We start from the raw sequence: 27,962 nt of genomic DNA on the forward strand, positions 1-27,962 counted from the left end.
AGTGAAAGAAGTCAGATACAAAAGATCACATATTGTATGATTCTATTCATAAGAAATATCCAGAATAGATAAATCCATGGAGTGCAAACTGGTGGTTGCCAGGGGCTGTAGAATGGGGGAGTAGAGAGTGGAGAGAAACTGCTTAAGAGGTTTTACTTTGTAGTGATGGAAATGTTTTAGAACGAGACAGGAGATGGTGGCTGCACAACATTGTGAATGTACTAAATACTACTGATTTGTTCACTTCAGTGGTGCTATGATTTGAATGTGTCCCCTCTAAAATGCAAGTGTTGCCAGCGTGATAGTATTAAGAGGACAGGCTATTAAGAGGTGGTGGGGGGCGGGAGGGGGAGAGGAGGCGGCGCCTGTGGCTCAAAAGGATAGGGCACCAGGCCCATATGCCTGAGGTGGTGGGTTCAAACCCAGCCCAGGCCAGAAACTGCAACAACAACGAATAAAAAAAAAACAAAAAAAAAAAAAACAAGAGGTGACAGGCTATGTGGACTCCCTGCTCATTAATGAGATTCAAGACCTGATAAAAGAGGATTCATGCAGCATTTGGCTAGCTTACTTTCTTGCCTCTCCACTTTCTACTCCATGAGGACACAATGTTCCTCCCCTTCAGAGGATTCAACAACAAGGTGTCATCTTAGAAGAGAGTAGGCTCGGCGCCCATAGCACAGTGGTTATAGCGCCAGCCACATACACCAAGGGTGGTGGGTTCAAACCCAGCCTGGGCCAGCTAAACAACAATAACAACTGCAACAAAAAATAGCCAGGCATTGTGGCGGGAGCCGGTAGTCCCAGCTAATTGGGAGGCAAGGGAATCACTTAAGACCAAGAGTTTGAGGTTGCTGTGAGCTCTGACACTATGGCACTCTACCAAGGGCAACATAATGAGACTCCATCTCAAAAAAAAAAGAAGAGAGTAGCCCTCACCAGACAACTGAATCTACCAGCTTCTTGATCTTAAACTTCTAACCTTCAGAACTATGTAAAATAAATTTCTGTTCATTATAAATTCTGCAGTCTAAGGCATTTTGTCACAGCAGCACAAATCAGACTAAAACAAATGGTTATTTTATATTATGTGAATTTCACCTCAATAAATTATTATTATTATTATTGACACAGATTCTCACAATATTGCCTTGGTAGAGTGCTGTGGCATCACAGTTCACAGCAAACTCTTGGGCTTAAGCGATTCTCTTGCCACAACGCCCAGCATTTTTTGGTTGTAGTTGTCATTGTTGGGCAGGCCCTGGCTGGATTCAAACCTGCCAGCTCCTGTGTATTGGGCTGGCGCCCTAGCAGCTGAGCTACAGCCATGGAGCCAATACATTATTTTTTAAATGCCAATAATTAGAAATAAATATAAAAGATAAAACATTAAGAGAAATTAAATAATATCTAAATAAATGGAGACATTTCTATATTCCTAGATTGGAAGAGTCAATATTACAAAGATGACAATTTACCATCCTTAGATTTAATATAATCCCAATCAGCCAGTCATAGTAGCTCATGCCTATAATCCTAACACTCTAACAGATGAAGGCGGGTAGATTGCCTGAGCTCACAGGTTCAAGACCAGCCTAAGCCAGAGCAAGACCCCATCTCTAAAAATAGCTGGGGGTTGTGGTGGGTGCCTGTAGTCCCAGCTACTTGGGAGGCTAAGACAAGAGAATCGCTTGAGTCCAAGAGTTTGAGGTTGCTGTGAGCTGTGATGCTACAGCCTCTACTGAGGGTGACACAGTGAGACTCTGTCAAAAAAAAGGAGAGTAGCCCTCACTACTACTATACTATTATATATATGTAATTCCAACAATATACGTATGTAATCCCAAACAAAACCTAACTGGTTTTTGTTTATATAATAATATATTTGTAATCTCAATCAAAATCTAACCTGTTTTTGTTTTTATATATATAATAGAAAGTGAAATTCTAAAATGTTTATGGACTTGCAAAGGGCCAAGAATAGCAAAGACAAACATGAAGAATAACAATTGGTAAAGAACTTACATTACCACATACCAAGATGTATTATAAACCTACAGGAATGCGCTATTGGTGGAACAAGGAGAGAATGATGCAGTCAATTAACCATACAGAATAAGTTAATTTTGACCTTTACCTGACACTATGAACAGAAACGCATTACAGATAAACTAGAGATCTAAATATGAAAAGTAGGGTGGCACCCGTACCGTAGCTCAGTGGGTAGGGTGCCAGCCACATACACCAAGGCTGGCGGGTTCAAACCTGACCCAGGCCAGCTAAAACAACAATGACAACTGCAACAACAACAAAAAGAAATAGATGGGCGTTGTGGCAGGTGCCTCTAGTCCCAGGTACTTAGGAGGCTGAGGCAAGAGAATCGCTTAAGCCCAGGAGTTCGAGGTTGCTGTGAGCTGTGACACCATAACACTTTACCTAGCACAACACCTTGAGACTCTGTCTCAAAAAAAAAAAAAAAAATTAATTAATAATAAATAAATATGAAAAGTAAAATAATTATGTTTCTGCTAGGCCAACATTTCCTAAATAAATAACAATTTACACAATAAATTACGGTAGTATAACCTGATTCGGGTCTGAGACTACATTGAGATTTCAATGACTGAAAGTCTAATTAAAACAATAGAGCATAGAAGTTCAAATGTTAAGCCAGGCACTATGGTGTTTGCCTGTAGTCCCAGTGACTTCAGAGACAGGCAGGAACATTACTTGAGCCTAAGTATTTAAGAACAGCCTGGGCCATGTGGCAAGACCCTATCTCTTAAAAAAATAAAGTTCAATATGAAGAATAATTCTGCATCAATATACCTAACAAATCTGGTACATATTAAATGGTGTGCTGAGAACATAACCTAGAATCAGGTCTCGAATTCTTTGAGCTTCATATTTTTCTTATATAAAAATTTATACAACAAATACTGGTACTTATTAAGCTACCTACTAGATATCAGGTACCATAAAGTTTTCCATAGGTATACATTATTTCTTTAAGACAGAAAAAGTTATTAAGCAGTTTTCCCTCTAATTATTGAGGACTTATAACCTGAATATGTGACAGCTAAACCCTAAAAAATATAAAAAGGTAAAAACACAAGTATATTCTTATTTCCTTCATTTATCAGGACATCTACCCCACCAAAGCTTAACCAGCAAATATATTAATACCAGACAGCAGAAAATATTTACCAAACTTAATTCTCTCTCCTCAAGTTTAATACAGACTGTTGGATAACAGAGGTATACAATGAAACAGCTTCTTACCAGTCTCAGGTAACTAGTTCAAAGCTATTTACACGTGATTTTATACTACTGTGATGACTTACATGGTTTTCTTCATGGAGAAAAAAAACAGAATTCCCACAACTTAGCACAATACCACCAAAAACCTTATCACAATGCCACCAAAAACTTTACAAGCCCTAAGTATCATTAAATTCTGTCTCTAGGTTTTCTTGGCTTCCCTACCCAACCAATACACTTCATCCTACTAACTTATGGGCAAACCTAGTAAAAAAGAGAATTAAGTTTGCCGTATCTTCCACATAGTCCTGGCCAAAATGACCAGAAGCAACCAGAGAAGCAAAAACCAGGAAAGAAATGATGTCAATCCTTCCAGAGTATGCTGTTTGAATTCCTACTACACAACGCCGTATCTAAAAGTTCCTATCATCTGTAGCACTACACTGCTAAGAAAGGCAGCAGCATTATCCTTTCTGTGCAGCTGGGAGGGAGTACAGGACTGTGACATGTGACTCATACTTATTTTCACTGTTCTTGAGTTGCCTTAGGAAACATCACCTAGCAGTGTCAATAGGTATTCTTTGAAAATACCTTATCCTTTGATTCAATAGTTAAAGAAGCAGAACTCTTTCTGAAGACTCACCATCATTACTTTTAAGAAATTCACTTAAGTTTGCTTGCCGAAGTGGGTTTTCCTGATGGCTGTAAAAGACAGTGTTTTCACATACTTGCACTTATAATTTACATTAAAAGAAATACATATTAAAGCTACATAAAACAGGTTTACATAGTAGGAGTTTAAGTCCAAACTCTACCACTTAGAAGCTATAAGATCCTAGGTTAAAACTACTACTTCAAACCTGTTTATTTGTAAAAAGAGAACATGCAGGATTTATGAGCAAAAGAGCCTAAAACTGCCAGAAATGGAGAACCACAGAGAACTTTTAAGACAGAACCCCAACCAATATAAACCTGGACTTTTGTAACATAATTTTATTTTCTTAATAAATATCCTAATATTAATTAATGGAAGGCTAATCATGTCTCATTAGTTTTAGAAACTAAAGTGACAACTACGACAAGATTTTCTCTCCCGCTTTCAACTTTTTAAAAGAGTTCTTTAACAACGGACACAGTGGCTCATGCCTGCAAGCCCAGCACTCTGGGAGGCGGAGACAGGTAGATCACTTGAGCTCAGCAGTTCAGAGACCAGCCTGAGCAACAGTGAGACCCTGTCCCCACTAAAAATAGCTGGGTGTTGTGGTAAGCACCTGTAGTCCCACCTACTTGGGAGTCTGAAGCAAAAGGATCACTTGAACCCAAGAATTTGAGGTTGCTGTGAGCTATGACACTACAGTAATCTATCCTGAGCTACAGAGTGAGAGTCTGTCTCAAAAATAAATATAAGACAAAAATAATAATAAAAGAGTTCTTCAAATAGATAAAGTAATTATTATTATTTTTTTTTTTTTGTAGAGACAGAGTCTCAATTTATGGCCCTCGGTAGAGTGCCGTGGCCTCACACAGCTCACAGCAACCTCCAACTCCTGGGCTTAAGTGATTCTCTCGCCTCAGCCTCCCGAGTAGCTGGGACTACAGGCGCCCGCCACAACGCCCGGCTATTTTTTGGTTGCAGTTTGGCTGGGGCCGGGTTTGAACCCACCACCCTCGGTATATGGGGCCGGCGCCTTACCGACTGAGCCACAGGCGCCGCCCTTAGATAAAGTAATTAAAGTGAGAAATTGAGGTAGGAAGCAGGTGAGAGTGGTGTAGATACCTGAGAGCTTGACCCCCCCCAGCTGTCCCTTCCAGGCCCACCCCTTTCCCCACATTCTCTTATTTACTATTGTCTCCCATATCCACCAGTGGGAACATGGCCACAGCTACTCCGCTGAACCCACCTCAGCAGGCTTATTACCTAGGAGGTGGTGTGAAGAGCTAGGCAAAGCTTGCCTGCCCCAGGCTCCTGATGGTAGATCCCTGCCCTTTCTGAACTGCCTCATCTCTCACACAGCTGGCTCCATTCTGAATCCCTCAGGATACTGCACAGAGGAGGAAAGCCTTCCCTGATGATACCCCAGTGAAGCACTCTGCATATCCTTCTGTTTAATAACTAGCCAGGGGTCCTCAAACTGCGGCCTGTGGGCTAATGAGCAGTGTGATTGTATTTGTTCCCGTTTTGTTTTTTTACTTCAAAGTAAGATATGTGCAGTGTGCATAGGAATTTGTTCATAGTTTTGTTTTTTCTTTTTAACTATAATCCGGCCCTCCAACAGTCTGAGGAACAGTGAACTGCCCCGTTTAAAAAGTTTGAGGACCCCTGGACTAGACCATGACCTCCTCAAGTCATCCAGACCTCTGGTACTCAGTAACATCAGAATGAATGACATCAGCCTTTCCCAAAATTGCAAATCCTACAAATCACCTGGGGGACTAGTTAACATAAGACTCCTGAACTACACCCAAATAACGCTGAATCAGCTTTGCAGGAGAAAAACCTGGGTACCCATTTCATTAACAAGCATCCTAAAGAGTTCTACTGGCAAGTTTGGGAAATTATGCCAACTCCATACCTTGGGGATTTGGAGAAGTCATAGGCTCAAAATTACAATCTATGGGCTTAGGTGCACCCAAGCTTTCATACTTTGCTGCCAGGTACCCTTGCAGACAGAAACTTCATGAGAACTGAGTAGTAGTAGCAGCTAGTAATAGAATCAGTTCTCAAAACCCAGGTCTTCCAGACCCCAGGTCAGGGATCTTCCTCCTCAGTGATATGTCCCAGGGCCTTACAATGGGGTCAGCTGTAAGAGATGAGGCAGCCCACATCACACCAGTTTCCTAGGAAATAAGCCTGCCGGGGTTCTCAGTAGAGAAGCCGTGATCATGTTCCTACCAACAGACACAGACTGGGATAGGAAATGAGAGGATGTGGTGATGAGGGTGGGGTGAGCGGGGACAGCTGGGAGAGGCTGGGTGCTCAGGTCATCCGGACCACTCTCACCTGCTGCCTGGGCTCACTCCCCGCTTCTCTGCAGCAGCTGGCTCCCTGCCTCACACCTCTCGTGAGAGAAGGAGGCACTATTGCACTGCCACTTTGCCTTCCTTTCTTTCATGGAAGTCTTGACACTAACCACTGCATTGTCATCAGAGGTGCACCTGCTTCCAAGAAGGCAGAGGTGGTGGTATCTGGTGCAATCCACTAGGTGGGCTGGAGGCTCCTGCAACTGTGGTGCCTGCCAGGTGAGGGGGCAGCTGGTGGGGTAGCCCCAGCTGTGAGGAAGTGTGGAGGGAGTGCAATTACCATATTCCAGGGTATTATTTTGCATATGGATATCATTATTGCTTTCTAGAGTTACACTTTTAACACATAAGCATAAATAAAAGAATTTAAACTTATACAGATACAAAACTAATACTACCCATGTATAACGTGCATCCTTATTTTTTCCTCAAAAATGTGGGCAAAAACATATGCTTTTACATGGCAAATTTGGTATATGGGAAGAGTCAAATTTGAACCAGTATCTTTTAAGTAAATCCCACATTTACAGAAGACATAAAAAGTTTCTATTTGTCCTTTAATGAGGTAAAGGCATTACAGACAAGGACTGACTGAGTGTACAACACTAGAAGAGAAGTTCAGAGAAAGTGAAGAGGCTGGAATAAATGATCTCAAAGGTCCCACCTAGTTCTAAAGATTTATATGATTCACTACAGGGAAGAAAAACAAAAGTTTTCACTAGAAGGCCTTCTCAGCTTTTACTAGTTGCACATAATGGACAAGAATCTACTCCACAGAAAATGTTAACATAAGAAGAAAAATTCTAGCTGGAAAATCCTTAAAAATTCCACATTAAAAAAGTTCATGGAGGTCAGTGCCTGTGGCTCAAAGGAGTAGGGCGCCAGGCCCATATGCCGGAAGTGACGGGTTCAAACCCAGCCCTGGCCAAAAACTGCAAAAAAAAAAAAAAAAAAAAAAAAGTTCAAGGACCAAACTGGCTATGCTATATAGAAGTTTGATTGTTAACTGGTTCAGGTAAATTCTGTAACAGTTAAAATTCAAAGGCAATTAAACTTTACCACAGTTTTCCTGAGGGTCATTTCCAGAGGCAGAAAACAAGAAGTCTATTGTCAAACTTATGACAGGACTCAGAAGCCCATCTAGGTGAATTTAACTATGTCAGCTACCAATTTGAATAAAAGTGTATCATGCTTATGTTAAGAAATAAATACCCAGCAAAGATCAGTGGATGTATTAATATTTACAACCGCATCCTACTTGATCCACTGAAAGACCCCACCTAGACAGAATCATTAATTGGAGTATTAGAAACAAAAACCCCAAGGTGTCGGTGGCTCCTGTGGCTCAAAGGAGTAGGGCGCCAGCCCCATATGTCAGAGGTGGCGGGTTCAAACCCAGCCCTGGCCAAAAACTGCAAAAAAAAAAAAAAAAAACCAAGGTAGTGGAGGTAACATGACAAAGTAGAACACAAGAAGCCCTGGGGCCTTGCTTAAGACTAATAAATTTGAATGTGTTTCTACAAATATCTATATGAAAGTAATCCAATGGATCATTAAGTTTTGAAAATACACATTGAACTTAACTGGCTTTGAAAACATAAAAACCTAAGTGAGCTATTAGGAAACTAAATCTTTAGTAAAGTCATTTTCAGTACTGAATGAAATCAGGTCCTGCTTATAAATTGCTTCCTGCTAAATTAGGTAGTCCCTTTCTGGAAACAAGCCTTTCAGATAACCAGTGCCAAAATATAGGAGGAAACCCTGGGACCCTGGAGTCTAGCAGGCCTGGGAAGGAATTCAAGTTCACCTATTACCTTAAGGGTGAGCAAGCTTACTTACCCCTTTGAGTTTGTCGTTTCCTTATCTCTAAAATACAGATAATATACACACCATATACCCCACACACATCTTTTAGCATCTGTATGAGAACCAGATGTAATAAACACAAAAAAAAATTGGGCACAATTATATTTCCTTATTCATCTCCCCTTTACTTCCACGGCAGTGATTTTCAGTATGGACCTTCAGTAGTCAGTATGATCTTAATATTTCAGAAAAGCCTAAAAATTTGAAATGAGATGCTCAATTTATATTATCATCTAATTTTTGTTACCTAAATTTGTGTCATTTATTACATGAAAAGCATGTTAGACTAAAAACCAGATAATTGTTTATCTACAAAACAAACAGGACTCTCACAGGATGAATTTCCTGAATGGAATGTGAAGGATTCTTTCTCCTTCAGAATAATGTTTATCTTGGGATGGAATGTGCCTCTGTTCTATCTCCTGAGAGATTCACCTTGTTCACAATGTGCACCATATTCACAAGGCAGTGAAGTGCACAGAATATACCACATATAGTGCAATACGAAACCGAGTCTGTAGTCAAGTCTAGAATGGCTTAACCTGTACGCATCCTTCTGCCCCAGTATTTGTTGCATACACACAATAACGGACAAAGGGTATTTATATGGACTCTTAGGTTCCATGTTTCAGCTGCTACAAATTTATTTAGAGAGACTGAACGATAAATCTGAAAGTCTCTAACCATTCAATCCAGTTTCCTTTAAATATCCAACATCTACAGCTATTCCTGAAGGTATAGCCCACTCAGTTGTCTTTTTATTAAAACTGGCTTCTCTGTGCCTTCAGCAAGTGAACAAATTCAAATTAAAAATCCAACAATGGAGACAGTGGAGTGAGCAAAGAATAAATATTAGTCTATCTTTTCATTTTTACTCCCAATCAGATGCAATTCCAAACCCACATCCAATGCTGCCTTGTCATTAATTCTTTAATTCTGCTTATCTCATTCTCCTACACCTCTCAGATGGAGGACCACTTGGCAGAAGTACCGAAGGAAATTCAAGTAACAGATAGAAAGGTAAATGATCTTTTAATATTCCTTAGATTGCATAACTTAAACAGCAAAAGAAATACTAACTTTATATTACTTTAAAAGGGGGAATTAATTATAAATTATTCTAAACCAGTAGTTAGCAAAGGTTTCTGTAAAGGGCCAGGTAGTAAATATTTTCTATTTTGTTGGGCCGTACAATCTCAGTAGCAACTTTTCAACTTTACCATTGTACCACTAAAGCCCACTCATGGACAATAAATAAATAAAAGGGTGTAGCTACGTATGTTCCAATAAAACTTTAAAAAACAGAAAGCCAACATAGTGTGCCAACTTCTGTTCTACACAATGATTTCCAATATTCCACAAACACTGAGAAAAATGAAGTATAAATGAGAAAAGCACCAATAAAATAGCAGTATGGTCTAAAAATTCATTGTCTATGATTTCACTACTACTAGAATTGCTGTACACAGCAATGTAAAATGGGCAGTAAAATGAGCACTATAAAATGCTTGTTTGATACAATAACATCTTTATAAAGCAACAAATCAATATGCCAGAGACTAAATGCAAAAGGAAAACGTGACCTATATATAGCCCTCCTGCAGCCCTACAGCCTTTCTGAGCCTCCCACTTCAGCCTCCCTAGCAGCCAGGATTACAGGCAGGAGTCACCCCCTTCTCAAAAATCTGTATTTCTAAAAGGAAAGCCCATTTATATGTTCAAAGATGAAACCTGGGCAATATTATTTTGGAGAAAAGGCTACAAGTAAAGAAGAGCACAGAATACAATCCTGTCATAGAAACTCCTGACCACTACCTTGTTCAAAAACATCTTGTGGCCTTTCCCCAGGCCAGTATCTTCCAGTGTTTTTCCTATGCTTTTTTTGAGGATTTTTATTATTTCATGCCTTAAATTTAAGTTCTTTATCCATCTTGAATCAATTTTTGTGAGTGGGGAAAGGTGTGGGTCCAGTTTCAGTCTTTTACATGTGGCTATCCAGTTCTCCCAACACCATTTATTGAATAGGGAGTCTTTCCCCCAAGGTATGATCTTCTTAGGTTTATCGAAGAGTAAGTGGTTTTAAGATGTTAGTTTCATTTCCTGGTTTTCTATTTGATTCAAAATGTCTATATCTCTATTTTTGTGCCAGTACCATACTGTCTTGACCACTATGGCTTTGTAGTACAGCCTAAAATCTGTATGGTGATGCCCCCAGCTTTATTTTTATTACTAAGAACTGCCTTATCTATACAGGGTTTTTGCTGCTTCCATACAAAACGCAGAATCATTTTTTCCAAATCTTGAAAGTATGATGTTGGTATTTTGATAGGAATGGCATTGAATAGGTAGATTGCTTTGGGAAGTATAGACATTTTAACAATGTTTATTCTTCCCAGCCATGAGCATGGTATGTTCTTCCATTTGTTAATATCCTCTGCTATTTCCTTTCTGAGGATTTCATAATTTTCTTTGTAGAGGTCCTTCACCTCCTTTGTTAGGTATATTCCTAGGTATTTCATTTTCTTTGAAACTAAAGTGAAGGGAGTTGTGTCCTTAATTAGCTTCTCAACTTGACTGTTACTGGCATATACAAAGGTTACTGACTTGTGGACATTGATTTTATATCCTGAGACATTATTGTATTTTTTGATGATTTCCAGGAGTCTTGCGGTTCAGTCTTTGGGATTCTCTAAGTATAAGATCATGTCGTCAGCAAAGAGGGAGAGTTTGACCTCCTCTGCTCCCATTTGGATTCCCTTTATTTCCTTGTCTTGCCTAATTGTATTGGCTAGAACTTCCAGCACTATGTTGAATAGTAAAGGTGACAGAGGACAACCTTGTCTGGTTCCAGTTCTAAGAGGAAAAGCTTTCAGTTTTACTCCATTCAGTAAAATATTAGCTGTGGGTTTGTCATAGATAGCTTCAGTCAGTTTCAGAAGTGTGCCACCTATGCCTATACTCTTCAGTGTTCCAATTAGAAAAGGATGCTGGATTTTATCAAATGCTTTTTCTGCATCTATTGAGAGGATCATGTGGTCTTTATTTTTGCCTCTGTTAATATGGTGGATAATGTTTATGGACTTGCGTATGTTAAACCAACCTTGCATCCCTGGGATGAAACCTACTTGATCATGATGTATGACTTTTTTGATGATAAACTGTAATCTATTGGCTAGAATTTTGTTGAGAATTTTTGCATCTATATTCATGAGTGAAATTGGTCTGAAATTCTCCTTTTTAGTTGGGTCTTTCCCTGGTTTTGGTATCAGGGTGATATTTGCTTCATAGAACCTGTTGGGGAAGATTCCTTCCTCCTCAATTTTTGGGAATAATTTCTGCAGTTCAGGAATAAGCTCTTCCTTGAATGTTTGATAGAATTCTGGTGTGAAGCCATCTGGACCAGGGCATTTTTTTGTTGGAAGCTTTTTTATTGTTTCTTTAATCTCAGTGCTTGAAATTGGTCTGTTGAGGAGCTCTATTTCTTCCTGGCTAAGTCTAGGGAGAGGGTGAGATTCCAAATATTGATCCATTTCCTTCACATTGTCAAATTTCTGGTAATATTCAGAGATGATCTCTTGTATCTCTGCGGCATCAGTTGTTATTTCCCCTTTATCATTTCTGATAGACTGCCGTGGCAATTGCAACAACAAAAATAAACAAATGGGACTTCATTAAACTGAAAAGCTCCTGTACAGCGAAGGAGACAACAACCAAAGCAAATAGACAACCTACACAATGGGAAAGGATATTTGCATATTTTGAATCAGACAAAAGCTTCATAACTAGGATCTATAGAGAACTCAAATTAATCCACATGAAAAAAGCCAACAATCCCTTATATCAATGGGCAAGAGACATGAATAGAACCTTCTCCAAAGAAGATAGATGAATGGCTAACAAATATATGAAAAAATGTTTATCATCCCTATCTATTAGAGAAATGCAAATCAAAACCACCCTGAGATACCATCTGACCCCAGAGAGAATGGCCCACATCACAAAATCTCAAAACTGCAGATGCTGGCATCGATGTGGAGAGAAGGGAACACTTTTACACTGCTGGTGGGACTGCAAACTAGTACAACCCTTTTGGAAGAAAGTATGGAGAACCCTCAAAGCACTCAAGCTAGACCTCCCATTTGATCCTGCAATCCCATTACTGGGCATCTACCTAGAAGGAAAAAAATCCTCTTATCATAAGGACACTTGCACTAGACTGTTTATTGCAGCTCAATTAACAATCTCCAAAATGTGGAAACAGCCTAAATGCCCACCAACCCAGGAATGGATCAACAAGCTGTGATACATGTACACCATGGAATACTATTTAGCCATTAAAAAAAAAATGGAGACTTTACATCCTTCGTATTAACCTGGATGGAAGTGGAAGACATTATACTTAGTAAAGCATCACAAGAATGGAGAAGCATGAATCCTATGTACTCAATTTTGATATAAGGACAATTAAGGACACTGTGGGGGTGGGGGAAGGGAAGAGCAGAGAGAGGGAAGGAGGGAGGGGAGTGGGGCCTTGGTGTGTGCCACACCTTTTGGGAGCAAGACATGATTGCAAGAGGGACTTTGCCTAACAAATGCAATCAGTGTAACCTGGTTTACTGTACCCTCAATGAATCCCCAACAATAAAAATAAAACCATCTTGTGGCTGGTTAGAGGGCTCAGCCCTGTTAGAGGGCTGGAAAGAATGCTTGAGCTCATCAGTTCAAGATCAGCAAGCAAGAGTGAGACCCTGTCTCTACAAAAAATTTTTTTAAAAATCTTGATACAATAGGCCAGGTGCAGTGACTCATGCCTATAATCCTAGCACTCTGAGAGGCCAATGCGGGTGGATTGCCTAAGTTCAGGAGTTCCAGACCAGCCCGAGCCACAGCCAGACCTCATCTCTAAAAATAGCCAGGTGTCAGGGTGGGCGCCTATAGTCCCAGCTACTTGAGAGGCTGAAGCAAGAAGACTGTTTTAGCCGAAGAGTTTGAGGTTGCTGTGAGCTATGACACCACAGCACTCTACGCACAGTGACAAAGTGAAATTCTGTCTCAAAAAAAAAAAAACAAAAAAACAAAAACTTGATACAAAAATCAAAAAATAATAGAATTTAAAAGTATGGATGGAAAAATAGTATTGAATGGGGCGGCGCCTGTGGCTCAAAGGGGTAGGGTACAGGCCCCATATGTCGGAGGTGGTGGATTCAAGCCCAGCTTCGGCCAAAAACTGCAAAAAAAAAAAAAAATAGTATTGAATGGAAAAGATTATTCTGGCTATCCATCACTGTGTAACAAAATCACTTTAAAATTTATTGTCATAAAACAGTAACCATTTTATTCTCTCACAATTTCTTCAAGTTAGGAATACGGAAAGGGCTCAGCTAAGCAATTCTGGCTGAACAGTTCTAGCTTCTGGACTTAGAGCCTCTTAAATTCTTCCAATGAGGTAGTCTGGGCTTCCTTAACAGCATAGGGACCTCAGGCTACTCAAATGCTTACAAAGCTACTAATGGCTTAGAAAACCAGTATTCTTATGAGTTCTCTTTTTTCTGACCTAGCCTTGTTAATCACAAAGTATAACCTTCTGTTTGGGATTTAAATCCAACCTCAAGATCAGTGGTTCTCAACCTTCCTAATGCTGCGATGTATTTTCATTGTTACAAAGGGGTCATGACCCACAGGTTGAGAACCACTGCTCAAGATGAAAGAACAGTTAAGACCCATACAAGCTCATCGCTTCTCGGCCTTTTGGCTAAGATCAAGTGTAAGACCCACACAAGCTCACATTTATGAGATGGGAAAGATTGTTGCAGCCATTTTTAGAAAATACAATCTGTCACAAGGAGTATAAGTGAAAAAAATGCTTATTACTCTTGAGCATCAACCATTAACCCATGTTGGATTATTTCATGGGACTGGAGTACAGCAAAGAGTTGTTCCTTACTACAGAGTATTTTTAGCAACCCCAAACTCCTTTTAAAAATATGGCCCCAAGGACCTCATACTTAGAAATATTTTGTCTAACAAACAACCACATTTACTGAAAAATTTCATATTCCCATATTCAATTAACTGTGCGCTAGTAGATTACCACTAGGAGTTGATACACTTCTAGCCCAAAGCAAGGCAACTCATTTTATAGTAGACTATGAAGAAGCCTTTATTTATTTTGTTGTTGTTGTAGTTTGGCCGGGGCCAGGTTTGAACCTGCCACCCTCAGTATATGGGGCCAGCGCCCTACCCACTGAGCCACAGGCACCACCCTGAAGAAGCCTTTAGATAAGTCCATCCTTTAAAAAGATTTTCTGATAGACCCCCTTCTGGAAACACACTGGGAACTGTCTAATGCCGTTTCTATCACATTTTGGTAATTGAAATCTTATTTAGCGTTTTGATTAAGACTCAACATAAAATCTCCCCTGAAAGTAAGCTATAAGCAACAAATAAAGCAAAATGCAAATTCAGTGCACAAACTACTTACTGTAATCAAGATGATCAGAATAGTGGGTTCCTTTTTTCTTTTTCAAAAATTAAGGCTTATCAAGCATTTTCCACAAACAAAAGAACTCCAGCATCTTGGTTAACATTTCTTTTTTCAATAAAAGATGCTAGTGTCCAACCCTGTTGTAAGTACCCATTGAAACAGATATAATGGCCACTCTGTTTGCCTACACAAGCACGGATTTACCAATATTTAACTCTCTGTATCCTATTTTCCCCAACACTTCCCTAAGGTACTTCTATTAGTTTTTAGGCCACTACATAACTGTTTTGTACACTGATGTTGCTCCATATGCAAGGCACTTGGGTAAGAATTAAAATCCTTTGAGGATCTTATTATCCTGGAAAAGTTTAGATACTAAGAAAAATCACTCAGAATTCCTCTGAGTGATATAAAAATCATACACAAAGATGCCTTTACAAAGTCAAGTTATATCAGAGAGGAAATATCAATTTTGCAGCACTAAAATCATCTGCTGACCAGAAAACTTAGATTTTTTTCAATAATATTTCTTTTCCTTTTTTTCTGTTTCTGTCCTCCAGGCCTATGCCAGTAGGGTAACTTCTCTACTGTAAAGCCTACAGAAGGGTTGTATTTTTGTTACATAGCTTGGTAATGCCAACTAATGAATAAACAGGATCAGGAATCCAAAGTAAGAAAAAAGTAAAAAATTCTAACAATTAAGTTACTGAGACTGGAGGAGAAAAAAAATATCAGTCCATTGCTTGTACAAATACATATTCCAATCTAGCAGAAAATAATTTTTTTTAAAAAGTAATTCCCATTAAGTCACATATAATTCTTTTTTAGATAAGCTAATGATATGGCCATCCATTACCTTCAAAATAGTTTCAGATTAAGACAAAATTTTTATCCTAGTATTTTCAGACTCAAAGAAATATATTCTAATACACAAAGTTATACTATTCTAAATGGACTACCAAAAATAGGGCTTTTCAAACTTTCCTAGCACAGCACAGGAAACTAAAATATCCTGTTTTGCTTTTAAAAATTCATGAAAGTTGTACATTTAACTCCATAATCCACCTAAGAATTTATAGGTGTATAAAAATATTTCAAATTCTGAGTAAAACTGATGATACAGAAAAATGTATCACCTTTACTGGACACTACATGTAGCCTATACACAAGTTTACCCCAAAAAGTGGCTCAGAAAAATTATGTATGCTTCGTAGTATTTTCTCTCTTCTATCCTCTCCCTTACTTTTGCGGCCTTCTGAGTCTATTCTCAAGGCTGAACCTAAAAATGGCAGGCTCCAGTACGCCAAGGTACTGTTTGCAGAATATGAGGCTGGGAAACCCTATACTTTATCCCCAACCAGATTAAAGAAGCATATTAGCATATCAAAGACTATAAAATGTCCTGAGGTAAGAGTAAACCCATTTGAACTCTATTTAAGCCAGGCCCTACACAAATTTCCCAACCTAGCTAGGAAAACAATGCCGAGAAGTTTGAGATTCCCAGATCAGCCTTCGATGGTAATGATTTTTCAAAAATAGGCCAAACCTTCTAACAGACTATATAGATTTATAAAGCATGACCTTCCTTTGACACATAGAACCACTGTATGAATAAACATTAAGCTAGTTATCAAGAATTACAAAATGAACACTATTAAAATGTTCCACAAACTTCAATTTGTATTCAATTAGTAAGTCTGCTGCTAAAACTGGCAACGCTGCAAGCTCCTACCACATATGCATATTCTGTTGGGGGTTATTTTGTTTGTTTTCTGGGGTTTTTATTTATTTATTTTTTTTTTTGCACTTTTTGGCTGGGGCCGGGCATGAATCCACCACCCCAGTACATGGGGCCGGCGCCCTACTCCTTGAGCCACAGGCACTGCTGTTTTCTGGGGGGTTTTTTTGGTCGCTCTCCGTAGAGTGCCTTGACATCACAGCTCACAACACCCCAAACTGTTGGGCTTAAGAGATTCTCTTGCCTCAGCCTCCCAAGTAGCTGGGACTACAGGTGCCTGCCTCCCAAGTAGCTGGGACTACAGGTGCCTGCCAGGCTATTTTTAGAAACAGGGTCTGGCTCTGGCTTTGACTGGTCTCAAACTTGTAAACTCGGGTAATCCACCTGCTTTGCCTCCCAGAGTGCTAGGATTACAGGTGTGAGCCACCACACCTGTCCTCACATACGCATATTCAAAACCTGGAATTCTATAATTTTTAGGAGGAACACTTGCCATCAGTAAAGTGTGTTGTCTTTTTTTGGTCATCAGTTTCAACTGTCATTATTCTAGCTTTTTAATTACAAATTAACATTAGTTTGCCTTTACCATTATCAACTTAGTTTTCAGTTCTTTTATTAAGCTGTAGAGAATCCAACGTACCATGGCATCACCAGGAGTTGAGATCTGAAGTTTCCTAACTCGTCTAGACTTTAAGACTAGAACAACTTCTGTAATTCAGCTGGGAACCATCCATATCCCTCTTCCCCCAAATGCTTGTAACTTCACAGTTAATTATTATTCTACTACTAGAAAGTAGAAATTTTTGATCCAAAAGACCACCTAGGTAAAGGACCAGGATTTAAAAAGCTTCATACAGTTACTACTATAAAAGTCCTCATCCTGGATATGGAGTCACTAATGTAGGAGGAAGTGTTCTCCCCAACCACCCTGTCCATACAAACCAAGAGTGGCAAAAGAACTCAGAATCAGAATCAGTCATGTAAGCAGTACTAACTTTTTGGCAGTTGGATGCAACGACCCTCCCAGTGTCTCGTTTTGAATGGGATGAAATAACTTATGGGAATGTACTAAAAGGACTAAATCCCATTAAAAACGTTCTTCTCAAAAATCTTTTCTTAGTTTATCTTTAAAACTTTGCCAGGCTCACAGAAATAACTTCCAACTAAATGTTGTCAGGCAAGGATCAATTCAGAAAGGTATAAAAAACAGGAGGGAAATGTTTCATGAATTTCTGGATTCTCAATATCTGCTTTCAACTGTGGAATTCAGCTCCTAAAAAGCTTACATCAATAAGCCTTGCTCAGTAGGTTATATGCTAAAGATGGGGTGAGTGTTATGTATGGCTAAGTAAAAACATTATAATATAAGAATTCCAGAAATGTTTAACTTATCAAAAGTCATAATGCTAAAACTCCTAGTGTTAAGATACTTTCTTCTCCAGATACTGAGATCCAAAAAAGACAGCCAAAATAAATAAGCACAATAGAGCTAACAAAAATCAGGTAATGAGTAACTACTCTGTAGGTACTGCCATAACCAAGTGACCCTGAGCAAACCAATTAACCTCTCTGATGCCTCTTTAAATTCAGATCACTGATTGTTAAAACATCACCTCTCCTCTCAGAGTCTACATTTCTATTACTATGTATTAGAATAAGTTGTTTCCTAGTAGTACATTAGATACTTGGAAAATTATTAACTTTGACAGGTCACAAGAGTTAACATTTTGAAGTAATTCACTTCATATTCAAAGATCTTGGAATCGTCTATACACTGCTCTGCAGGATCTCAGGAATATAACTGAGTTGAATTCTAGCAGTATGCTGAATGAATTATTTACCAGCTAATTCACCTGTTCCTAATCCTCCTACTGAGGATTCTGCTTATGCTAATAACCATTATTATGGTTACATTTTAAGTGCAATCTCAAGTTTTATAAACCACATATTTCTAAGAAACTGTTCAGGGCCATCCTTCAAACTAAGTGGATGATGAGTACTTACAATCTTAGAGCTCCAATGAAAATCAATTCTGTGTTTGCCAAAAACATGTTCCTAAACTCCTGTATTACTTCTAGGAGTTGTTTCAACACAGACTACTTGAACAGCCTTTTCCTCCACAGACCTTAACTGCCTGAGGGCGAGGTAGCTCAAAGAAATTCCTTTTTTGAGACAAGAGTCTAGCTAGCTCTGTGTTTAGTGGTAGAGTGCAGTGGTCTCATCATAGCTCTCTGCAATCTCAAACATCTGGGCTGAAACGCTCCTTTTGCCTCAGCCTCCCTAGGACATGGGACTAGTCTCCAGCTAGCATACTTGGATAATTTTTCTATTTTTAGTAGACACAGGGTCTCACTCTTACTCAGGTTGGTCTTGAACTCCTGACCTCAAGCAATTCTCCCACCTTGGCCTCCCAGAGTACTAATATTATAAGTGTGAGCCACCAAAAGTTTTTTCTTTTAACTTTGAAAACAGTATTTATGATTTATTCATTCTGATACCATATATTCTACTTTCTGTTAATTCAGGATGAATTATATGTATAAAGTACCATATACATATTCAAAAATCTTCAGTTAACTCATTCCTACATATTTATTAACCTGGCTATAGCTTGTTTTTACCCAAGAATCAAATTAAAATTGGTCTAATTTTTTAATTATTTGCATAAGATACATAATTTCAACACTCCTGATAATGAAAAACACTTGTTTCAAAAGGTGAGCAGAACACAGAGAAATATAACTGAGTTGAATTTTAGTAGTATGCTGAATGAATTATTAAACCAGAATCTACAGACACACACCTTCCCCCCACCCAAAAAAAGATAAATAAACAAGTTAGAAGTCTTAAATACCCTGAAAGTATATGAAAAGTATGTAATGTATATTTTTCTAAGAAGATAGCACAATGCTTTAAGGAGATGCTCAGCAAGGTTCATGACCTTTGACTAGGAATTTCTGCACTAAGGATAATACTGTAACATTTCATTCTCAAGTCAGAATACTCCAAAAGAATAAAATATAGTAGTATGAATTCCCTAAAGATTCCCTATTATAGTATGAATTTCCAAACATTTCTCATGAACTGTCATGCCAACATTTCTGGCAATTTTATGAAAGACAAGAATGACCTAAACTAGATTATTTCAAAATAATCTTAAAATTGCCAATGGTTAACATTTAAACACACACACAAAAAGCCATTCAAGGCATGCCTGTAATCCCAGCACTGCGGGAGGCTGAAGTGGGTGGATTGCCTGAATCCACAGGTTCAAGACCAGCCTGAGCCAGAGCAAGACCTCATCTCTAAAAATAGCCGGGTGTTGTGGCAGATGCCTGTAGTCCCAGCTACTTGGGAGGCTGAGGCAAGAGGATTGCTTAAGCCCAAGAGTTTGAGGTTGCTGTGAGCTATGACACAACAGCACTCTACCGAGGGTGACAAAGTGATACTGTCTCAAGAAAAAAAAGCTATTTGAAGTCTCAAAATGACTTATACCTGAAAGTTGATGGCACACACCCACAAATATTCTAGCAGGAATGGATCCATTTATACAGGTGGAATTGGGATATTTAGAAGGCTTTTTAACAGAGCGCGCCAAAAAATTCACCACAAACAGTGATACATTCACAAAGTAGTTTGTCCTAATTTGTATCATACCAATTGGCTTTATTCAAATTCTGATGTAAGATCTACACTCTGCCAATGATGTCTTGTACACACAGGGGCCTATACAATAAATATAGATCTAATATAACTTATTCTAGAAAGCCAAAGTTAGACGTTCTAACTATATGCTTTATTCATTTGATCACGTTCACCACACCCCCTAAATGTTTTTTCTCTACCTATCCAAATCCTACTTCCATTCCAAAATAATGTCAATTCCTACCTCTAAAAACCAAGAATTTCTACCACAAATTTTGGCAGATCATCCAGTCTTATTACATTCTGTTTCATGTAAATATGTTCAGTCTCCCAAAAAACATTATCTCTGCCCTACAGGTGCTTATTATACATAGTACCCAATTTCTCTTGCCCAGAACAGTATAATGTACAAGTCTCCAAATATATTTATATGGGGTTGGCACCCATAGCACAGTGGTTACAGCACCAGCCACGTACACCAAGGCTGGCGGGTTCCAACCCGGCCCAGGCCAGCCAGACAACCATGCCAACTGGAACAAAAAATAGCTGGGCGTTGCAGCGGGCACCTGTATTCCCAGCTACTGGGGAGGCTGAAGCAAGAGAATCGCTTAAGCCCAAGAGTTGGAGGTTGCTCTGAACTATGACACCATGGCACTCTACCGAGGGTGACACAGACACTGTACAAAGTGTGTGTACATATACATATATATATGCATATACATGAAGAAATTTTTCATCTCACTTGAATTAACCTACCCATTATCATATACTTATGTTATACAGTAATAATTGGTTAAAAAAAAAAAAAAGTCTAGGGATTTGCTTCAAAATAAAAGAGAGTAAAAAAAATGCTATATAGCCTTAGGTATTTAGTAACTTTTTGTTACCTTCAAAGGTGAGACTTAACCACAAGTTAATAATTGTTAAAGTTGGTAGTGTATGTTTTTTTTTTTTTTTTTGCAATTATCCATAATACCAAATTCACAGAAGTCTGCTCTTCTGCAAGTAACGGAGAGCTTCTTAAAGATAGAGTCTAAGAGTTTTCCTCTGTTACCAGTACAGAGGGGGTAAATTTAACTTTATGAAACACATTTCATTCTTTAAGTTCAACTACCTTTCAATGAAACTTCAGCAGTTTTTCTTTTTTTGGTGGGGGGAGGACAGGATCTCACTCTGTTGCCCAGGCTGAAGTACAGTGGCACCATAGCTGACTGCAACCTTGAACTCCTAGATTCAAGAAATCTTAATGCTTAGCTTCCCATTCTCACACACATCACACCTGGCTATTATTTTTTTTGTCTTTTGTACAGATGGTATCTTGCTATGTGGACTAGGGTAGTCTCCAACTCTTGGCCTTAAGCAGTCCTCCCCTTGGTATCCCAAAGTGCTGACTGTCAATAGCTTTCTTTGTTTTTGAGACAGAGTCTCACTTTGTAGCCCTCTGTAAAGTAAGAGTGCCGTCACAGCTCACAGCAACCTCAAACTGTTGGGTTTAAGTGATTCTCTTGCCTCAGCCTCCCAAGTAGCTGGGACCATAGGTGCCGGCCACACTATCCAGCTATTTTTGTTGGTTTTGCAGTTGTCATCATTGTTTTAGCTAGCCCAGGCCAGATTCAAACCTGCCTACTTCAGTGTATGTGGCCAGGGCCCTAACCACCGAGCACAGGCACTGAGCCTTCAATAGCTTTTTGATGGTATTTTATTTAAATGATTTTTTTTTCCAGTTTTTGGCCAGGGCTGGGTTTGAACCCACCACCTCCAGCATATGGGGCCAGCGCCCCACTCCTTTGAGCCACAGGCGCTGCCTAAATGATTTTTTTTTAAAACTCAGATAAAACATTCATTCATTAACTATTTTCTAGGTATCTACTTTCTAAGATAGACTGTCTTCGTAAATGTAGGATATTAAAAACAATTTATCTTCTTTAATAAATTAAGAATCTGACAATACCCTCAAGGATCCATGACAAAAATGGAAGATAGGAAAATGAAGGAAAAAGAATAAATAGTAAAAAGCAATAATACAATTTTTAAGATAGGTATCTAAAGAATCTACGTTTTTAATTAGAATTCATATAGCTTGCTCAAGGAAGACAGACTTAAAAGTTTTCCTCTCCCTCCATTTCACAGATGAGGAAACTAAAGCCCAGGGAGAGGAAGTGACTAAGTTATATACCAAGTTGCTAACAAAACCAAAATTAAAACTCAAATCTGCTTGTTCACACTTCAACATTTTCTATATCATAACACTTTTTTCTATACTATATTATATAGAAAATAAGCTAGTATCAAATATGCTTAAATACTTTATTATATTAAAAAAGAAAGTAATAAGGGATGCCTTTGAAACCTATATGCATATACCACACTACCTCAATTCTGAGATACATTTGACTTTAACACATAGTATCTATTTCACAAACATGCTGCAGTAAGAATAGACACTGCAAAATACATCTCCATTTCAAAAAATACTGCAATATAAAAACTTACATTTCTAAAGCAAGAAAATGTAATACAATTTACCCTGTAAGAGACACAAAAAACACTATCATTTACTTAGAGGCAGTGTCACAAGGCACAAACACTGGAAGCAAGAGTCCCACCTTTAAGGTAACAGAAAGTTACTAAATACCTAAGGCTATGTGGCATTTTTTTCAATTGTAGGTAGATAAATTGGTCCTTCTTGCCATTTGTCTCACATGCATGACTTCTGGAGTTAGGTGAAGCAAGTTCTGAATCTGCCACTTAGCTCTCCAGCCTTTAGAAAGTTACTAACTTCTCAGCCTCAATCTTGTCTGTAAAATAGGATACAGATACGAGAGAAGTATATGAGAATTAAATGTGATTATTTAAGGAATATGGTACAGTACCTAACTGAAACAGGAATGACATTAATGTTGTTTCCTCCCACAATTGTTTTGGGCCAAATGTAAGTAAACTAAATACTACATTAATTGACCTGATTCCCCTTTCCCCTTTTGGGAGACTAGAATCAATCTACACTGAGGATACATAGTACTAGTTTCTTTGGGAATAATTATTTGATAAGACAAGTTTGTATTGAAATTTCTCTCTTCAAATGGGAAACAGAAAACATTGATGAATTTAAGCTGATCAGTTAAACATAAATTTAGCACTCTCAAATTTTCTTACTGAACTGAAAATCTTAAGTTCATTACAAACCCACTGAAGAGAGGAACTATATAAGAGCCAATGTGTAGGATGAAGTTAAGGGTATATATCCAAAAGGAAGAGTTAAAATGACTCAATTCTATGAGTGGTTTATTGTGGGGGTTTTTTCCCTTAAATTCATTTATTAAACTCTAAGAAAACAAATGTTCAGGAGAGCCAAGACTGTATCTCCATGATTCAGGGTGTGTTAGTAACCTGATCCCTCAGATTAAGCAAATGCCACCGTTCAGTATGTGCAGTTTCAGTTTCTACCAGTGACAACCCAGTCATTTCCAAGATGGGAACATGCCTACCAAGGTGGCTCTTATGGTGTAGGCACTGAAATAAGACTATTTTTTCTCCTACCTCAAGTTCAGATTAGCCTACACACATATTCCCTCAACCCATTTCAGTTGAATGGCTGCTCTCAATTATACAAATAATGCTAATTTTTTTTAATTTGTAAAAATACAAGAAAGTACAAGCACTTTAAAATCACCCACGATGTTTCCACCCAAAGATTAAAACATTACAATGAGCCATACCATTATCTTTCCTACGAGTTTGATCATACTTGCAATCATATCAAATTCTTGAATTTGTATTGAGAACTTGCCACTGAACACAATTAACTATCAGCCTTTATATCTAGCTTTCTTGAGATGAGTCTCTCAGCTGCATATTTTATTTCTGACTACTTCCTCTTTCTTAAAAATCTATTCGTCCTAGGTTTCTCTAAATAGTGTATTCCTCAATACTACAAAAATCTCTTCAACTAATCTTTTTCTTTCTACATTGGCTCTTCTATAAACTCCTAACAATCCCTAAGGAAAGATAAGGTCTGACCTTTTGAATTTTCTTGTCAACACTTAGTATAGTGCCTGGCATCAAGCAGATGCACAATTAACATTTACTGGCTGACTTTGGCCATCTTGACCTACACCTTGCTAGCTATGTGACCTGGAGCAAATTAAATAAATCTCTCTGAATCTCATCACCCGCATCTAGAAAATATAGATAATCAAAAGAATGAAATCAAGGTGTCAGTTAAAAGAAAATAAGGAAAAAAAAAAAAAGATAGGCTCAGTGCCTATGGCTGAGGCTAGGGCATGGGGCACATACATCAGAACTGGTGGGTTCGAATCTAGCCCGGGCCTGCCAAACAACAATGACAACTACAACCAAAAACTGGCCAGGCGTTGGGAGGCTGAAATCACTTAAGCCCAAGAGTTTGAGGTTGCTGTGAGCTGTGACGCCACAGCACTCTACCAAGGGCGACATAATAAGACTCTGTCTGGAAAAAAAAAAAAAAGATAATACTTGGAACACTCAAAACAGTCTGGCACAAAGTAACACCCAATAAATTTTGCTATTATTATAAATATAATCAAATCAGGACTCAAAAATGTTTCTGTTTTCTGATGGTTGACCGTCAAATCTACTCTAACTCAACTTACTTTAACTACATTTTCTTATCATAACTATCAAAAAACATTTTTGTGCTCTTTACTACCTATCTTAAATCCATTATCAACTGTTCTAATTCTTCCCTTCTGGCCACCATATACAATCATCGTTTATGAGCTAGGTTCCAAGAGGCTTAATTGATCTCCACAGCCCTAAATCTTCACATCTCCTTAAAAATCATTTTTTGTCACACTTGTCCATAATTGCTTATATCATGTCCAACTGCTGTATCGCAACTCCTAGTTCAAAAGATGGCTCAAAACTCACCTCTTTCAGGAAACCTTCCCTGATTAACTCCATACCACTCAAATTATTCCTCTCTAAGTCACCTCAGCACTTAGGTATTCTGTTATACTAAAGGTAAAATGTGATCACAGTGAATAGCATTACCAAGAAATAATTTCCACAAAATTATTTCTACATGCTAAAGAATGATCTATTAGTTACAATGCTTTGCTGATCTGGTTAACAAGATCAGCCTCCTCTCTGCCCCCAGTCTCTGCCAACACCTCACAAAAATTCCAAAAGCTTCAAACAGGAAGTAGCAGTGACACACACATACCACACCATGTCTTTCTTTCCTCTGAGTGAAAAGAACTTTTAATCATTTTAGCTACAAAACTCTTCCCAAAGGCTGAAAAATTTCCCAACAAACATAATACATAATCAGACTCCACTACATCTAAATAGTTGACCCTAACGAATAACAGGATCATACTTACACATTAATTCTCGCTTGTGCTACTGTAAGAGGTCTTGCATCATTTTTATGCTATATTACACATGCCCCACAAGGCAGCTGATAAACTCCCTTGCAGGGTAGATTTTCTGAGAGTATCTTCTGATGCTGCATTTAAACCAATACATTCCACTTACGTTTTTTAAGGTAAAGAATTCAGCGATTTCTCATTGCCCTCCAATCAAAAGCAAAAAATACTCATACCATTACTTCTGAGAGGGTGAGTTTGTGTACTGCTAAGGCAAAACAATGAAATGAACTGACACGGTGGGAGGAATGATAGGAAAGGGAAAGGACAGTTAGCCTGAGTAGTTGAGAATTAACAAGTCCGTATGTTTGACCCTAGAAGAGTAGTGAATGAAGCTAAGAATCTGGCTGACTAACCCCTACTTCACACATCAAACTCTCCCAGCCCTGCAGGAGAGTTTTTCTTGCTCAATTACTCATAAAAGATTCATGGCTTTCCCTTACCATACATAAATCTACCTCGTTTGTTCCCTTTATGCTTTCTTCTTAACAGGCCAGATAACTCCTTCAGTCAAACAGTCTCCACTCACACCTCACCTAAAACCTTTTCCTCTCAGTCACCTTCCAGTTTCAGTAGGTGCCCCTTACAGATTCACATGTCCCCGTTTGTCCAGAGACCTTAACCTTCAGAACTCAAGCCTGTCCTCCCTTCACCCCCCGCTGGTTTGACCCCAACCCCTATCAATGCCTACTTCCAGAGGCCAACCACTTTCCCCCGGCCCTGCGCCTTCTCCCCGGGAACCGTTTCCTGAGCATCACCCATTTCCCATCACTTTCTTCCCTCCCAGAATCGGAATCCTTCCATCACAAGCCTCCTTTTGCTGCCACCCTCCCTCCAGCACGCGAGCCGGCTCCTCCGTTAACCACCGCGCCGCACCTTCGCCACCTCTACGCGGCCTCCCACCCCTGGCGGAGCCCCCGGGCTCCGCGGCTGCAAACCAGGCCCCTTCCTCCGTCTCCTTAGCGGTCTCGGTCCCCCGAAGGGCGGCGGCTGGGCCAAGGCGCGCAGAGACCACCCCGGCTGAAGCTGGAGACCCCACCTCAGGGCAGACCAGGGCGGGGGCGAGGGCGGGGCGAGTGGCGAGTCGTCGCCCCCGCCTCGGCCCAGCCCGCCGCCCCGGCTCCCGCTGCCGCTACCCGTACAGGCGAGGAAGAGCCTGCAGCCTGGCATCACTTGCTGGTGCTCCCGCCTCTCACCTAGACACAGAAGCCCAGGCCTCGCTCTCCCCCGGGCCGTGCAGCGATGACTGCGCCGCCGCTGCCGCCGCCGCGCTCTCCTCACTCGCTTTTCCACCGCCCCCGGCCGGCTGCTTAAGAGCGGGCGGGCAATGGCACGCCCATTGGCTGCGCCCTGCATCGCGTCACGGCCCCGACCGCACCTCGGGATGTGACTGGCTGGCACGGCGCCTCTTTTCCACGTCTGCTTCTGATTGGCTCTCTCGCGCACCCTTACCAGGAGGACGCTTAGCCTCCTCCATGCTCCGGCCTCCTACCCCTCAACAGGGTTTCCATCCGGGAGAGGGGCGGGAGCGGACGCTAGCGGGAAGCAAACGGCCAATGGGGGCGCAGAGAGGACAGAGAGGTGGGCGCTACGGCCACCCGCTCGCCGGGGAAGCTCAGCCAATGGGCGGGCGCTCCACATCCCGGGCCCAGGAGCGCCCCCGCTGGCCTCTCTCTTCCAGTCTAGACGCGCCCAGGGCCACGCCCGGCTGCCCAAAGTGTGGGAGGGGCGCCGGCTCCAACAGTGGGGGTACGTGAGGTGAGGCCCGCGCAGTTGACCGCGGGACAGCCATTGTGGCGTGCTCAGCATTGCCTAGGTGGGATCCGACGTGCATTTTAGTGGGCTCCGGGGACCCTCTGGCCATTGCTGAGGGCGGGGGGCGCTCCGAGAACTACCAGCTTGGCAGGTCTGGTTCGGGTCCCGAGAGTGGAGGCTGGGCTCTAGAATTTCCGGGAGGTGTCCAGTAGGGAGGGAATCGAGCCTGAGTCTCATCCAGCCCCGCGGGACTGTGGGCGAAGTCATCCCACCTTCCACTTCCTCCAGAATAATACGTACAAAAGTTACCGATGGTGAGGGAAGTTAGAATAATGTTTATCTAGGGCGGATGAGGGGGGTGGGTGTCCTGTGGAAAGAGACAAAAGGGAACTTAATGGGACCTGGAAGAGGTCAGTGTCCGGATCTGGGTGGTAAATTAGGGGTATGTGCATATGTAAAGCGACATATGTAAAGATCCATCAAGCCGGACACTTAAGATTACTACGCTGTACACACCTTGTGTCTTAATATAACAGTATATAAAAAGATCGTGAGAATTATTCTGTAATAATATTACCATAACCCTTTAGGTTCCATGGGATCCCCTAAACAGTCCCCACTGGGATTCAGCTATCATTCAAAAACTGCAAATCATAGGAAGAAAAAAAGGATTCGTGAGAAGTAAAAATGAGTGAAAGCTTTTGGCACGATGAATAGAATACGCGGGCTGGTACTTAAAGGATGGGCCAGGATGGCTTTGGGTGATTTTTCTCTGGGGATTTGT

At 40.1% G+C, this 27,962-nt stretch overlaps 1 protein-coding gene and 1 pseudogene across 2 annotated transcripts in view; one reads left to right on the forward strand and one right to left on the reverse strand.

Annotated features, from left to right (window-relative positions):
- FAR1 (fatty acyl-CoA reductase 1) overlaps window positions 1-26,758 on the reverse strand; it is a 68,667-nt gene extending 41,909 nt beyond the window's left edge. For both annotated transcript variants that reach the window (XM_053561529.1, XM_053561528.1), the window contains exon 1: window positions 26,620-26,758. The gene's annotated coding sequence lies outside the window, so the exon portion shown is untranslated. The remainder of the gene's footprint in view (window positions 1-26,619) is intronic.
- On the forward strand, window positions 13,881-14,031 carry LOC128566277 (uncharacterized; annotated as a pseudogene).
- Window positions 26,759-27,962: the final 1,204 nt, after the last annotated feature.

The sequence above is a fragment of the Nycticebus coucang genome, chromosome 14, assembly GCF_027406575.1.
Source record: "Nycticebus coucang isolate mNycCou1 chromosome 14, mNycCou1.pri, whole genome shotgun sequence".
Taxonomy (NCBI): Eukaryota; Metazoa; Chordata; class Mammalia; order Primates; family Lorisidae; genus Nycticebus; species Nycticebus coucang.